Source organism: Rattus norvegicus, chromosome 4 (assembly GCF_021556685.1).
Source record: "Rattus norvegicus strain SHRSP/BbbUtx chromosome 4, alternate assembly SHRSP_T2T, whole genome shotgun sequence".
NCBI classification, from domain to species: Eukaryota; Metazoa; Chordata; class Mammalia; order Rodentia; family Muridae; genus Rattus; species Rattus norvegicus.
In genome coordinates this window covers 63111800-63127330 of record NC_141537.1, presented here as the reverse complement: position 1 = coordinate 63127330, position 15531 = coordinate 63111800, and the positions used below count along the sequence as shown (strand labels likewise).

The 15531-nt window shown below is 39.8% G+C and overlaps 1 protein-coding gene across 1 annotated transcript in view; it reads right to left on the bottom strand.

The window, feature by feature from the left end:
* Positions 1 to 15531, bottom strand: part of Exoc4 (exocyst complex component 4) — a 770091-nt gene that overhangs the window by 233011 nt on the left and 521549 nt on the right.

The window sequence follows — 15531 nt, the reverse complement described above, 5'->3', positions numbered from 1 at the left end:
GCAAAGTGTAACATGCTTCCCTCATGCCTTCATCTGCACAGAGCAGACTTTTGGGAGAAATATACAGAACAAGATAGAGAACAAAGAAACACATCTTTTTATCTCAAACCATAGTTCTTGAAACGAGGATGGAATCTGCCTGATAAACAGTGCCCTCCAGGCAAGAGTTTAGATTAGAGGTCCCAATGAACAATTAAAAAGAAAAGTTCATCCCTATAGAACCACTCCAGTGTCAATGGGTTCCTCTTCGTGAGAGAGCAGTCAGTAAGTCTGTCAGCTGTCACTTGTCTTCCTTTTGGGCAATATGGCTGTTCACAGTACCTTCCCCACCCCTTTCACAGCATAGCATAAACTAGGTCTGTCATGAGAATGAACACATTATGAAATGAAACATCTGTTATGGAACGTTAGTCCAGGTTTTATTATAGATAACCCTACAGTGGACATCTTCATTCTGCTTCCGGTGAGCTATTTCAACTACAAACATTTTAAGTAGCTCCTCTCTCTCTCTCTCTCTCTCTCTCTCTCTCTCTCTCTCTCTCTCTCTCTCAATATATATATATATATATACATACTTATATATATATATTTATTTGTGGGCAACTTTATATTTTATTTCCTGTTCCCCTAATCTCCACAACATTGTCTGGTTTTTTGTTTGTTTTCCCTACCAATAAGCATTTTATAAATGGTCTGTTGAACATGAGGCAAGAGGGAGAGACAGAGGCAGAGAGGAGAATCATCAAAAAGTACAATCTTCTCATCAAAACTCCTCATTAGCTTTATGGGAGTAAAGAAACATTGAATATTTGATCGTGTCAAGAGAGTCCCATTAGGAATGAAAATGCTTCACTCAGAGTGAAGCTAGAACACAGATGGAACCCGGGGAAAGGGGTGTTCTCTAATTCAGGAAGTGCTGTCACATGGGGATTTCCCAGGCCTTCTAATAAGGAGCATGCACACTACAGGTGCGTGTGTGTGTGCACGCGGAAGGAAGGAGACAATGAGAATCAAAGGGAAGGATCTGCAGAGCGCTATGTGTGGAGGACCTAATTATAGGACTTTTAAAACTGTTCTCCAAATAAGCCTCCTTAAGCAAAGGTTGTAAAAGAGGAAAAACCATAAAGCAAAGGATGAGCACACATGATTAATTTTTACTGCAAGTTTAAAATATGGATCTTCTTCCCTAAATCTAGTACGGAGAGTTGTATATTTGTAAATACTAAACTGAATATTTTCACTTCACAGTATTAATGAGGGAGTTTAAAGGTCTGTGCATGTGAGACTGTATGTTTGATCCCTCACAGCAAGCGATTTGTCCTCTGGGACACAGGGACGGGCACCCCACTGCCTACATTTCACCCAACAGTTTAAATACTTTTTATCTTGATGTGGTTCTTATCTAGGAAATTTATAAACTAGTTAAAAGTTTATTCAAGCATTCCAAGCCCCTTGCTCTGCCTCCTTTTTACATATCTATGTCATTGTAAAGCATCATTTTTGCTTTCATTTCAACCAAAATATTGGGCCAGGCACCAGCTACACACAATATCAAATACAGAACATCTATATCTACTGTTGACACGCACCCTTTATTTATCTGAAAGAAAATAGCTGCTTGAAGTAGACTTTTATTAGGACAAGGTCTAGTCAAAATACCTATTATACTAGATCTGTGTGGAAAAAGATATCAACCTAGAACCTATCAAAGACTGTACTCTCAGGCAGGAGCTCATCCTGTACAAAGAGCTGACAGCAGTTATACAGATAGGTGGGGCACTGGAGTACAATCTAAATAAGGCCAGGAGAAATGCCCAAAACAACTTGGTCTGCAAACAAAGAAGCAACAAGGCACATGTGGGTTAAGACATGTTTCATATGTGCTTGATATTTCTCACATTAACATTTAAGGAAGAGCAAACTGGAAGACAATTTGGGCAAAGAAGTGAAGACGCTTCGACAGAAATGATTTGAGATATAGACAACTTACTTGCATTATCTGAGTCAAAAAAGATCATTTAGGGATGATTTGCAAGGGACTCATTCAGAAACAGCAGCAACAGGCATATGTAAGACCACAAACCAGTGGAACATGAGAACTGAGGAAAAATCCATGAAGGTTAATGCACACTGGAGCACATTTGCCTCCTAATTCATGGGAGTGAGCCACTGGCACATCGGGGAGAGCCTTTCCCTCAGTCGTCTGTAATTGCTCATGCTGAGTCTAACTACGATCTGTGCCTTTTGTATATACAGATTTTCTGGGGGAAAAGTACAAAACAAGCTCTTCATTGCAGAGCCCAATTGTGTCCTCGGCTTGTGCCCCTAGGAGAGAATTGCTGAACTAATGAAATCAGAAGGGGTTGGGGCGCTCTCATTTGTGATGAGTGAGACTCAGGCCTGGGCCTTAAGGAGAAGCAAGGTAACAATCATTAAGTAATGGGAGAAAGGAGTATTACCTATGAAATTTGGACTCTGCAGGCTTACAAACAAATTTAACTTTCCAATGTCTTGCCATGAGTGTATTGCAGATGATTTGAGACTGTGTTTAAGTGCTCCCTCCAGACTGAAAAGCACTTAAGGAGAAATGAAGTGAGCCTCTTTAAAATGACAGCTGTTAAAACTTTTAAGCATATAATTTAGAAATTGAAATGAGACTTAAACTCTAACCCTTAATATAAAACAATCTTTCTTTAACCCCTTAAGATGCAAATAAATAAGTCAATAATATGGATCGCTGAACCAAGCACAAAGGCAAGATGATAATCTTTCTGTTCTGATAGGGTTGAATTCTGTTTTATTGCTTCAACTTACTTTACTTAAGTTAAATACATTCTCATGTTATTATATAAAGTACAAAGCTGTCAAAAATTTCCAAGAAGAATTTAGCAGAAGCAGCTTACCACGTGGCCTGGCAATGTGAGTGCAGCATACTTAATGCACTCTTATGGCGCTGGAGATCAGTGGCCTTCAGAAATTAATATAGAATGCAGGGGAACATGGCCAACATTGTACCTGTTGCTACATCAGTATTAATAACTGTTTACAGTCACACAGCTCTTACCTTTCTGGCTCAAAGAGCTTCATAAGGATTCCTTAATATGAGTTTCAAAGGCACTCTAGGACTGCACTATTGTGTCCATTTTCACCGGATGGCACTGAGATGCCCCACAGAGGCAGTACTGTATGCAGTTACTGGGCTCTGTGTCACATGGGCTTTCGATGCTGCAGAATAGAACACTTCTATAATTGCCAGGTGGAAGCCAAAAGGGCAGCATCACACATTAAGATACTTACTCATGATCAAATAGCTGGTAAGTGTAGGGCAAAATTATGAGCTAGATAGTAAGTCTCCAGAGACCATGCTGGACTTCCGCCTGTTCTAACACACCCTTCTCATTCTCAGACATTCAGCCCTAGGATCAAGATACTTGAGGTGGGCTATCAAAAGACATAGGTTCACACTCAAGTTTGAGTATGTGGATAGAAAAATATGTGGATAGAAAAGATATGATGCTGGTAAGAATATTTTAATAAATCAAAACCAAATATTTACCTTAAAATATAGTAAATCTTATCTTCAGTTTAAACTGCTGGCTCCTGACCAGCATTCCCAATTACCTGCGAGGTACTTTCTTTTTTTTTTTTTTGGTTCTTTTTTTTTTCCGGAGCTGGGGACTGAACCCAGGGCCTTGCGCTTCCTAGGCAAGCGCTCTACCACTGAGCTAAATCCCCAGCCCCTGCGAGGTACTTCCAACTGGATCTCCTCCTGGTAATTCAAATTATGTCTCACCTAGAAGAACTCTTTACTGCTGAGTTCCCATTGTTTTTACAGTTCTCTCCTATGATTTCCATATTTACACCATTATTTTCACAATCACCCTGGGTCAAGCTCAAAGATCATCTACCATTTTCTCCTAACTTTGCTATTTATGCAAGAAACTTCCAGATTTAGAGACTTTCCATGTATAGAGATGTTCCGTGCCTTGGTCATTAAGCGCTATGATTTTTAAAGTGGTCACTATGCATGGGCCATTTTAATGTTCTGTTGTACAGCCAAACATGGTTGGATAAACAAGACGATAAGAGGGCTGAGGTGGTGCAAGAAATATAAGACCATGTAAAATAGGTGATCATGCATTGTGTTAAATGTATCGAAACGAGGCATTTAAAGACAAATTATCATTCTCTGCTCACCACTTTGCTTATCTGGGCAATATATATGGAGTATGTATCTTATGTTGCCCATGGTGCTAAAGCAAAGACAGTGAACACTATATCCTCATAACACTCGGTGTGAGAAGCCGTCACTCTACCAGTTACAACTTCCCGGAAAGAGGGGACACTCCATATTCACTGTAGGTACCATGGTACTTAGTAGTTATGCATATATATATATATATATATATATATATACACACACACACACACACACACACACACATATATATATATATGTATATATATATATATATATATATATATATATATCCATTGTATAACCCACACAGAAGGAAACCTAGTGCTTTTTCTCAAAACATTCACGTGGTATTCTCAGGGCACCCTGAATCTTCTTCTAAGTTGTGGCAGAACAACTAGAGGTTTACAAACTGTCAATTTTTTTCTTCACCGCAGCCTTTGGTTCAGGACTGACTCCAAGTGTAGAATGTCCCTGACCTCTAATTCCTTGTCTTCAGTGGTAAAGTAACTACTTCAGTTGATTACTTCACAGCACTTCTCACTTTTCCTCTCTGGTGACACCATCATGCTCCCTCAGAGCAGTAACTATGTTTTATGTACCAGTGAATCATGTCTGAAGCATCCAAATTAATTAACTGGTGCACAGTTAATAAATATGCTAATAAATAATAGTATTGAATTATTATTATAGCTTATTTAGTCTTGGTCATTAAGGGCTATGATTTTTAAAGTGGTCACTATGCATGGGCCATTTTAATGTTCTGTTGTACAGATAAACATGGTTGGATAAACAAGATGATAAGGGAGCTGAGGTGGTGCAAGAAATATAAGACCATGTAAAATAGATGATCATGCATTGTGTTAAATGTATCAAAATATGGCATTTAAAGACATTTGTATCTGCATCTTAGCCCTGCTCTCTCATGTGAAGCTCAGTGAATTTGGTATGATCTGAATAGCACTCAGGTATCAGTAACAGAAATCAATACTGGAAATAATACTGGAAATTTATCATGTATCCAAAATAGACGTGTGTTACGACAAGGTTGTTGCACATGTGAACTCACAGCTGCGACTGAATGCACAAGATGCATAAGATCAAGACACCCAAAATTCTATCATGGCTGGGGCAGGGGTACATAAAGTTCTACCCTGAGCTCTCCAAGGAGCTGGTAGCAATGGATACTGGTGGGAGGAAAGGCAGCCTATCTGGTAGTTGGCGCTACATCATGCCCACCCACACTGGCAGCACTAAGTGTCTACAGTGGGTAACGGAAGACCACCAAGGAAGAGTGGTGGTTGGGGATAGGAGCAGATGAAGGGAGGGGATGGGGGATTCCACTTGATCAAAACACATTATATGCATGATAAAATTCTCAAACAATTTAAGATTTTAAAAATATATGGCAGACAAGCTACTTGGTTCTCTTTCAGTGTTCCTTAATGGGATGGATTTTTTATTATGTGCAGTAAATGAATGCCTTAGAAAGCTCAGCTTGGATTATCTCTAATGAGCCTACTTGGCAGCTTATCTTGTTCCTGGTCATAGTTTAGATTGTGTCTTACCCATTCTATGTTTACTATTACTTGATTAACTGCCAACCCAAATGCACAGCAATCTAAGAAAAAAGTACCTGCAAGATAATGTGTTATTCCCAGCAAATAATTATGAGATGAACCCCAGACACACAGTACTAATTGAATCCTGAGCCTTACACTCTTCTATCTTTATCTTGTTTTATTTGAGTATTTGAGTCAATACAACTCAACCATGATTGTCTTCTCATTCCATAACCACATGTGTTTTCCAGGACATTATGTTTAATGAAACATCATGAAAAAATTCTCACAAAACTATCATTGTACAGAGGTTAAAGGCCTCTTGGACTTACTCCAGTTAGTCCTTTCCTGCTTGGAAGGTCCCCCTTCTCTTTACCCAATTCCTTTCTCCTCTTCGCCTCAGAGAAGGTGCTCTCCACCCTCCCCTCCCCCATCGCCTACCTCCACCTCACAGCATTCTCTTTCCCTGGGGCATTAAGTTTCTACAAGATTAGGTGCATCCTCTCCCACTGAGACCAGACAAGGCAGTCCTCTGCTACATATGTGCTGGAGGCCACAGACCAGCCTGTGCATGTTCTTTGGTTGGTGGCTTGGTCTCTGGAGCTCTGAGGGGTCCAGGTTAGTTTGATACTGTTGGGTGTCCTATGGGGTCGCCTTCCTTCAATCCTTCCCTTAACTTTACTTCCTTAGGAGTCCTAAACTCAGCGCAATGGTTGGCTGGTAAGTCTCTGCATCTGCTTTAGTCAGCTGCTGGTAGAACCTCTCAGAGCACAGCTATGCTAGGCTTCTGTCTGCAAGCACGGCATGGCATCAGTAATAGTATTAGGGTTTGGGATGGCCTTTCCTTCTGTCTCTGCTCTATTTTTGTCCCTGCATTTCTTTTAGACAGAAACAATTACGAGTCAAGAACTTTGAAGGTACATGGGTGGACCCATCCCCCCACTGTCTGTCTCCTGGAGGTGTCTCTTCAGGTCCCATCCCCCCACTGTCTGTCTCCTGGAGGTGTCTCTTCAGGTCCCATCCCCCCACTGTCTGTCTCCTGGAGGTGTCTCTTCAGGTCCCATCCCCCCACTGTCTGTCTCCTGGAGGTGGTCTCTTTAGGTTCCATCCCCCCACTGTTGGGCATTTTGGCTAAAGTCATCCCCATTGAAATCTGGATCACTTTGAGCCATGAACTATTAGCGTTTCAACGCAACAAAATGAGCCTGTGTAACACTTACCTAGGATAAGAAGTGAACTAAGCCGAGTATTTTCTCTAGTTATCTTTGCCAATGTTCCATCACTATCCTTTCATAAATGTGTCCATTATAAGCCAGGAACCAAAGTCTTTTACTACCCCTAAAAGTCCGTTTCCTTCAGGTTTTCCTCAGTAAAGCTAAGTCAGATTTTAAAATTCTGCTCACAAGACCACAGTGTACAGAAGTGGAAATTATGTGTGAGAATCTGCAGGTAGATATGTATCAATAAACAGCATTTCCAACGGGAGAAAATCTTGTAAAAGAATTTTTATGATAATATCAATTCCCACAGAACCAACACTGTCCACATTATGGTGTAAAATACTAAAGCACAGAACAGACACCACAGCTGTGCAACAGTTAGTGTCTATGATCACGACTGCCCATTGTCTTACACTGTGGGCTGCATATTGCTACACACTGGAACTGAATATAGAAGAAATTGTTTGGACAGGAAGAAACCTCCAAAGTCACACCTGATTTCATTTAAGAAACATTTTTTTCAAAGAAATGAGGAAAATTACAGAATATATGCTTTACCATAAGATAAATAGAAATTTTTGATGTAAAAATTGGTTTAAAAAATTTGTGGTATCATAAGAAATGTGTGAAATAATTTCTAGTAGTTATATGAACAATGAGTTTAACCTTGATACAGTTTACATATTAGTATAATAGAAACAGGAAACTTCACCTTTCAGGTGAACTATGAAAAGTGACAGCCACAGGCATGACAGACAAGTTTGAAACAGTTCTGCATTCAGCATCCATGTACTCAGCTGGGTGACATCATTCTTATTTGTTAATACCATGAAGTGTTTTTTACAACACTGCTCACACACATGTTTTGTTGCAAAATAGATACAATAAGCTGTTATTGGAAGAGACGTTAATAAATCTTCTTTGTTTTTAAAAGGGATATAGGAGTATCTATTTCACTGATTTAGAAAGATTTTTGGAAATAATCACTCACAGTAGATCCTGGTAATAAAAATAACTGCAAGGTTGATGGAAAACTCCAACATATAACTAATTCGGCGACTATTTGCTGATTACGACTACACTGTATTCTACGAGCTAGAGATACCAGCAATGTACACCATTGCTTACAGTAGATTTTTACATAATCTAATCTCTTTCTGCTTTAGGACTATTTTGACACTGATAATTCTTTCCATTTTACACATGACAAATCTTCAGTTCAAATAAGCTGGAGTTCACATGGCTATTAAGCTTAGAGATTTTGTCTTGAACCAAGTTTTGGCTTCTAAGTAGCCTATCCTTTTTTCTTTAGCTATAGGTAGAAATACAGAAGAATATAACAGTTGGTCACTGATTCAGTTATTGTAACCCCCATAATAAAAAATATGAAATGCCATTTTTATAACTAAGTTACAGATATCTTGATCATATTATGCATTTTTGTCTGCACTACTAAAACCTTGCTGGTCTGATGCATAATTTTTTTGTTGGAACAGAGTGTAAGAGTGCCATAAGAGGCACACAGGGTAAAGATCCTATAGTCCTGAATTTACTTCTACAGCAAAGATCCAAGAGCACATACAACAGGACACAAGTGATGCACGGAAGTCCAGTAAGTGTGAGAGATGTGGGCATCACTACGGTTCCAGCTTTTTAGGCCAAACACAGAATCTGCACCTTTTACCCCAGTTCAGTGTTAAATTCTCCAATGGCAGAAGCAAAGGAGTAGTTAGAATATGTGGGTTTCTCTTTATCCTGGCCAACCATTTCCCCTATTAGCACAATTACCCTGCTAATGAGATTAAATTTGGTTTAACGAGAGGATTATTTTACTGTGGAGCCCCATGGACTCTGGTTCCCACAGGAGCCGTAGCTCTGCTGCTGCACCCACCTAGCATTCACTTAGCACTGAAAGCCAGACTGGCCCTGCACAGTAGCGAAGAAACACAGGGCTTTTGTTTATATTGAAAAAGAGCCTCATTTAGTCAATCTGAATCTTCCTAATACCCAGTGAAATATTTATTAATGAGTATCAGCACAGCAAGCCAGGGCGTCTTATTTGCATTAATTTAAACCATAAATAATTGAAGGTAGATTTCATTCCTTAAGTCAGAGTTTCAGAAAAAATCCTCAGCACACTGAGTAGAGGAGACCATTAGTGAGATGAAATGTATTAGGAGTTGGAGGTGGTGGATGTTTTTGCCCAATCGCAGACTATGTGCATCATTTCTCAATTATACATAATTCATTATCCTGCTCTGCTCATCTCTGTACCGGAGTCACGATGAGCCACTGGCAGATTTCCCTCAGTTCTGCAGGTCAGAGTTCTAAGGAACCTATGGCAGGCAACATTCTTCCTCAGGTTGTGAGATTTGAGTGCACCTCTATCTCCTTGTTTTCTGTGTGCTTACCGTGAAGCATGACCAGATGCCACAATGCAGACAGAAAACCTGTTCCTTGAGAGCTCAGGAGAAAGACATGTGGAATTGAAACAATTAAAATCGAATCAGATTGAAGGATTGTAAACTGTGGGGTGAAAGAGAACAAGGGAGTAAGAGTAAGGAGACTTGAATGGAACACGAAACACCAGAGTGTATTATAGCTATCAAGGACAAACTGCCATGTCCTCATTATGTATAATATAAATTTAATACTCACATACTTTACTTAGCACATATGTGAGAGTTCTGGATTTTGAGTTTTAAAAATTCTTACTGTGGGTTGTGATGAAGGAAAAATATCTTCATTGACCCATAGAGAAAAAAACTAAGAATTACACAGGAGAGAGGCTCTGTGGTGTGGACTGCTGTGAAATTCATGTGTACATTTCAGAACTGTCTGGACACTAGGTTCTGGGGGAAGGATGTGGGTTCAGTTCATTACTATGCATTACTATGTTCTCCACTGGACCTAGAAGTGTGTGCATCAGTAAACGCTCACTGCAAGGCTTCTGCATAAGTGAAGTTATGTCAGCTCTGGAAATGGCCATGGTAAAAGCAACTACTTAGGGCAGGCTTAGACAGACAAATGGGAAAATATATATATATATATTTGTTGTTGGATGGTGTTTTTTATCATGATAATGAGATGTACCTTCATTTTGTGCAGGTTCTAATTCATATTTCTAAATTTATATGTTCTGAAACCATTTGGAAATTAAAAACAGTATTGCGCTGAAATCGATTTGGGCCTCTTATTAGCTAGGTTTGCAGTAATGTAGATGTGGAGTGGGCTTATTGATTATTCATAAAGAGTAAATAGAGCATACCCACCCAATGACAGAACAGTAATGGGAAGAGGGAGTGAATGATGTCTTACTCACAGCCAATGAGAAGAGGATCGCTTCCCACCATGGCCATGCCCCGCTCCCCTTGGGTATCTCGGGAATAAACTGAATCGTTAAGAAAGCAGTGGTGAGTGGAAGGAGGCCTGCCTGTCTTCATACCCTCGAATCACCCGAGCCACCATTCCACGTCCCTCATCTGCCCTCAGCATGCCCAAGGGTCTGCTGTGTATCCACACAGGCTGGGATTCTCAGCCAGTTGCCATGCAACAATCCTTTCACTCAGCTGGAAAAGACAGGCTTAACCAACTTCAGCCATATGCCCAAGCCATTCTCTTCCCATGACAATTTATGGACATTAAAATGCTAGAAGGGAACAAAAGCAGAACATGATCTTAAAAGTTTTATGTGTTGTTCTTAGATGTGAGAAGTTATGCATGACTGACGCTCTGAACTTGTTATTGGAGAATAGAAGATGCTGGCCTGCGATGTCCTAACACTGGGAATAGTTACAATTATGTGCCACACTCTTAGTTACTTGGGTCAAGTAAACTTTAGAGCAATGATCAGGTGATTTTTATGAAATGTTTCCATGAATAAACATCTTTTTGACTACTGTACCTAAGATTGCTTGGATTTTGGAAACAATATAAAGAAAAGCCAGTACACAAACATGGTTCTAATGTTACTAACTTAGTTCCTATAGTTCTGTGAGGAAACAGTAGGACTATCACTGAAACAAAACAGGGACACCTGGCTTGCAAATATTTCAATAAGAATTATGAGCATCATAAGAGCCAAACAAATACACAAACAAAAACCCTCAGTGATTATTCTAGGTCTTGGTATACAGAAAGAAGAGGTTCTCTCTTTTGACCAATTAATTCTCTACAAGCTGCAAAATGCAAAAGGAAACAGAATAATGAGAAATCAGAGCATTGTGGGATGTTACACAGGACTTGTTTTCAAATATACTAGCAGTATGCAAATCTAACTAAGTTAAGGATGATTTGAGAGACTCTAAGGGATGATACCTAGGCAATAAAAAATCATATTAATATTTCAATTTTGTTTCAAAATCTTTGAGTCCCTTTCACCTTTGTCACCTAAATTAATGCTGCCAATAGCCTGCAGAGCCATGCTAGGGTTTTATTTGGCAGGGGTGGGTTCAATAGCAAGTGTAAACTTAAAGAGGAAACAAAGAACATGGATGAGTGGGAAAACACATAGGGTAAAATGCTACCACTAGACTCAGCCAATTATTGGTGTTTCAATCTGTTGCTCTGAACTCAAGTTCCATTTCAATGGCCTCACTATTATCAGGGTAGTAAAATGCACCAGTTCCCGCCATACAAGTTCTGTCTCTTAACTAGCGTTAGCTCTACGCATGCTCTTTACGTGGATCTTCAACAGTCTCACTGCACAGTGGCTCCTATCTCTAGTCCTCCCACCTCACACCCTGTCCCTGCCCACTCTCTAGCTCTGGTTGTAATGGCTTCCACCTCTGACCTGACCCCACTGTCTACCCACACTTCAGTAGTGTGCTCCCTTGCTTGTCATTTCAGGAGGATCTGCATTTGTTTTCCATCCAGGACTTTTTGTTAATGGTTCTGCCCATTCAGAGCCCATTTCCTTTCTGTGATGTTTGAAAACACATTCAGTATATATGAAACCAATGACACGCGGACTGACCAGGGACAATGTAAGTACCGTGAGACATTTAGCCTGTCACTTACTAAATGAAGATATGTCCCAGGAGAGGCAGGACAGGAGACATAATCATAGGTCCCTCAGTCAGAATCAGCTCCTGGCTTCCTTTCATACTGTCACCATCTACCTGCTCTGAGTGTGCATATGTGACCAAGTCTTTTAGAATATCCATTTTATTTTACATAACATAATGTTTATTTCACAAGGCGAATGAACACTTCGTCTGGGGCCTAACTACAGGAGAGCAAAGCTGGAGGAAATTCCAACTGCACTGTGCTCGCCATCGCTAGCAATTTTCATGGGTTATAACACAACACCTGACGTTCAGTCTAGGTACACAAGTGGATCTTAACATCCATACATGTTCCTACCTGTCTCTCAAATGTTCTGCTTCAGGCTTATTGTCTGCAGTCTCCATTAATCTCTGTCTCTCCCTAGCTTTCACAGACCACACAATGCAATTACGTGTTTCTACCTCATCCCTCACTGTCCTCTGTTCTTTCTCATGTAATCATCTCTTTCCACTGTATTTTCATTTCTCTGGATACAGGAATTGCATTTTTATTTTATTATTATTATTTTTTTATATTTCCCATGGTTCGTAACACAATTTTGCCCCTACTATAAGAACTCAGAGGTAATATCTTTTGGGCAATGTGGTATACAAAAGACAGTAAAGAATTTAGGGTCAGCCAGGCCCAGGGGCTTCAGATCTGCGGATAGTTAACTACGGAACTTCCCAGACCAGACCCTTAATCTACAAATGAGGAAATAACACGGGCCTTCAGGGATTATTGTAAGGTTATCAGTGATGTATGCATGGTGATACTGCCTTACATTTGTGCAATGCATATAAGTGTCTCACCACAGTAATCATTACATTATGTAAAAATAGAAATTAATTTTGTTCATTTATAAATCTGCCAAATCAATTAATAGTAGAGTATTTATAATGAGAAAATGTTGCCTGTAAGTAGTGTGCCTTCTCTGGAAAGAATTTCCTCAAGAACAAGCAATGACTCAGTTTACAATGGTGGAACCCTGGAGTGTTCTGCTTATGGACTGTGTGTGGCTTACAATAGCCTTGCATGTCCATCAGTACCAGGCAAAGTGAGCTGTCTGCAACGGACAAAACAGGGTACTTAAATCTGTTAGGTGCTTTACCCAGACATCACTATTAGCAGTCAGTTTCTTAAGAAGTTTGGAGAAGGGCTGACATAAAAATATCTCCCTAATTAACTGTCTCTTCCAGCTGCCTTCTTTTTCTCCACTGGAGTTGTCACAATCTGATATGACATACATGCGTTGTCACAATCTGATATGACGTATATGAGTTGTCACAATCTGATATGACATATATGCATTGTCACAATCTGATATGACATATATGCGTTTGCTGTTTACTTTCTATTTGTCTCAGTGGAATGTAAACCCCCAGAGGGCAGCTCTTTGGCCAATTTCCAGCAGTATGTTTGGGAGCTAGGAAAGAGCCTGGTACATTGCAGGAGCTCTTTAGAGACTTGTTGCACACACACACACACACACACACACACACACACACACACACACACACACACGCACACACACACCCTCAAGCTTATTGGACTGCTCCTTAGTTCTCCCCATGAGTTCCAAGGGCAGGGATGGAATGAGGAGGGGTACAGCATCCCCTGACCTGTTCCTGACTTCATTAACCACATCTCTGGTACTTGGCTGTCAGACAGATCTAGGCACAGCTGCTTGAAGAAGAAAGCTCATAACCAGCTCCACTTCCAAAGCCTTATATTTTGCTCACCCATGTGATCCCAAATCTTCAGTGATAACTGAAAACAAAGCAGAATATGTGAAAGAAAAAAAAAGGCAGTTAAGTAGTACGACTGTGCCCTCATCACCCTTCTTCTTCAATGCCTCACTACGATTGTCTCGCAGTTATGCCTGCAAAGGAAGAAAGACATTTCTTGCACAAAATAGCTTCAATTTTTTTCCCCTGAGTTATCTGCAGTAGCACATTCTAGCATGTTCAAATCCTGCAGCTCTCAATCTGTCCCTCTGCAAAAAGTAACATATGCTCACAATAAATCTTTAAAATGGCTCTATTAATAGAGTGGCTGGGGTGACAGCTTTATAAATGGGCCCCATCTTTATGCAAACTGTGTTTTATTAGATTGCATTATAATGATTTGTAATAATACAGAAATGAGTTCTGAGAACAGGAACTCCAAATGTTCTTAAGCTGGTGAGGGGTTTCAAAGCTCATGTATTCTGTGTGAAGGGCGATGTACTCCAGGAATAACAGACAACCTCAGACTAGTTTTGTTACACTGTATGCTTCTTTGCCTGTTTTTTCCCCCAATAAGATAATAACATTATAATAACTGGCTTTGTGTCTGTCAATCCAATTATGTCCTATTTGGGATATGCTGACACTCTATTAAAGTAGCAGACAGATGGCAGAGTCTTTCATTACTCTGACTGAATAATTAGCTTCCCAGGCACATAACCAGGGAAAGAGTACATGTATAAAGTCAGGTGCTTCCCACATAAAACCAAAGCCACGGATCACTAAACATAATCTTGTTGACCCAGTGTTGGGGCAGCACTGTGCCTGCACGGGCAAAGTCATGCAGTCCACTGAGGACCCTGCAACAGCCTGGGGTGGTGGCTCTCTGGCCATGGTTCACTTTGGTCTTTTCCTCAATTATTCTGATTGGTATGCTGTCCAGGAAAGCCACAAATTTTGCTAGACATTTAAGTGATTTAAGGGAAAGTAAAACAATTCTCTCTTTAGACCTAATCTCATTAAGAAATGTAAAAAAATAAAACATTCACTAAAATACACTGCCTATGGGAAAAGTTGAAATGGAATTTGACTGAAAACTCTTAAAGCTAGATGTTTGGATGTCTACAGTAAATTAAAACATAATGATTGTAATTTTAATAAACTTATCATGTAGTATTTACAATTAGGAGAAGAAGCAACATATGTCCTTCAATATTTGCCATTCTATCTCCTGTAACCATCAACACCAAGCAGGTGTTCCACAACTTACTTGTTAATAAACTCAAGGGTGTTTTTAAAAAATTGTTTATGACAATGGTAAGAGTTAAACAAGGGAATGTAAAATGTAGCTGGAAACATTATTTTAGAAGCCAACACGATTAACAGAACCACATTTCTACTCCTCTCTCATCCTTCCTTAGCTCTATCATTGAGATCTCGTTGTCACGGTCAAGCTCTAGCTAACTATTTAGCATTTCATATCTTCCTGGGATACAACTTCCATAAAGAGGCAAACAAACTAATATAGAGAATATATATCATAAAATATGACCTGGCAATCAGAAGGCATATGTTCCAATGTGAGTGCACTACTTATAACTGTAGTCCTGAGCCTCAGTTTACTCACAAGACACTGTGAACTTAGCTTCACATTCCATGGTTCAATAAGGGATGCTGGTGTAATCTGAACCATTTCCCCCAGCTTTCCCAGTTGCTAAGAGTAATTCCCCTGGGGCTGTAAAGAGGAACTGAATCACCACTGCTATCTTATTATGAAT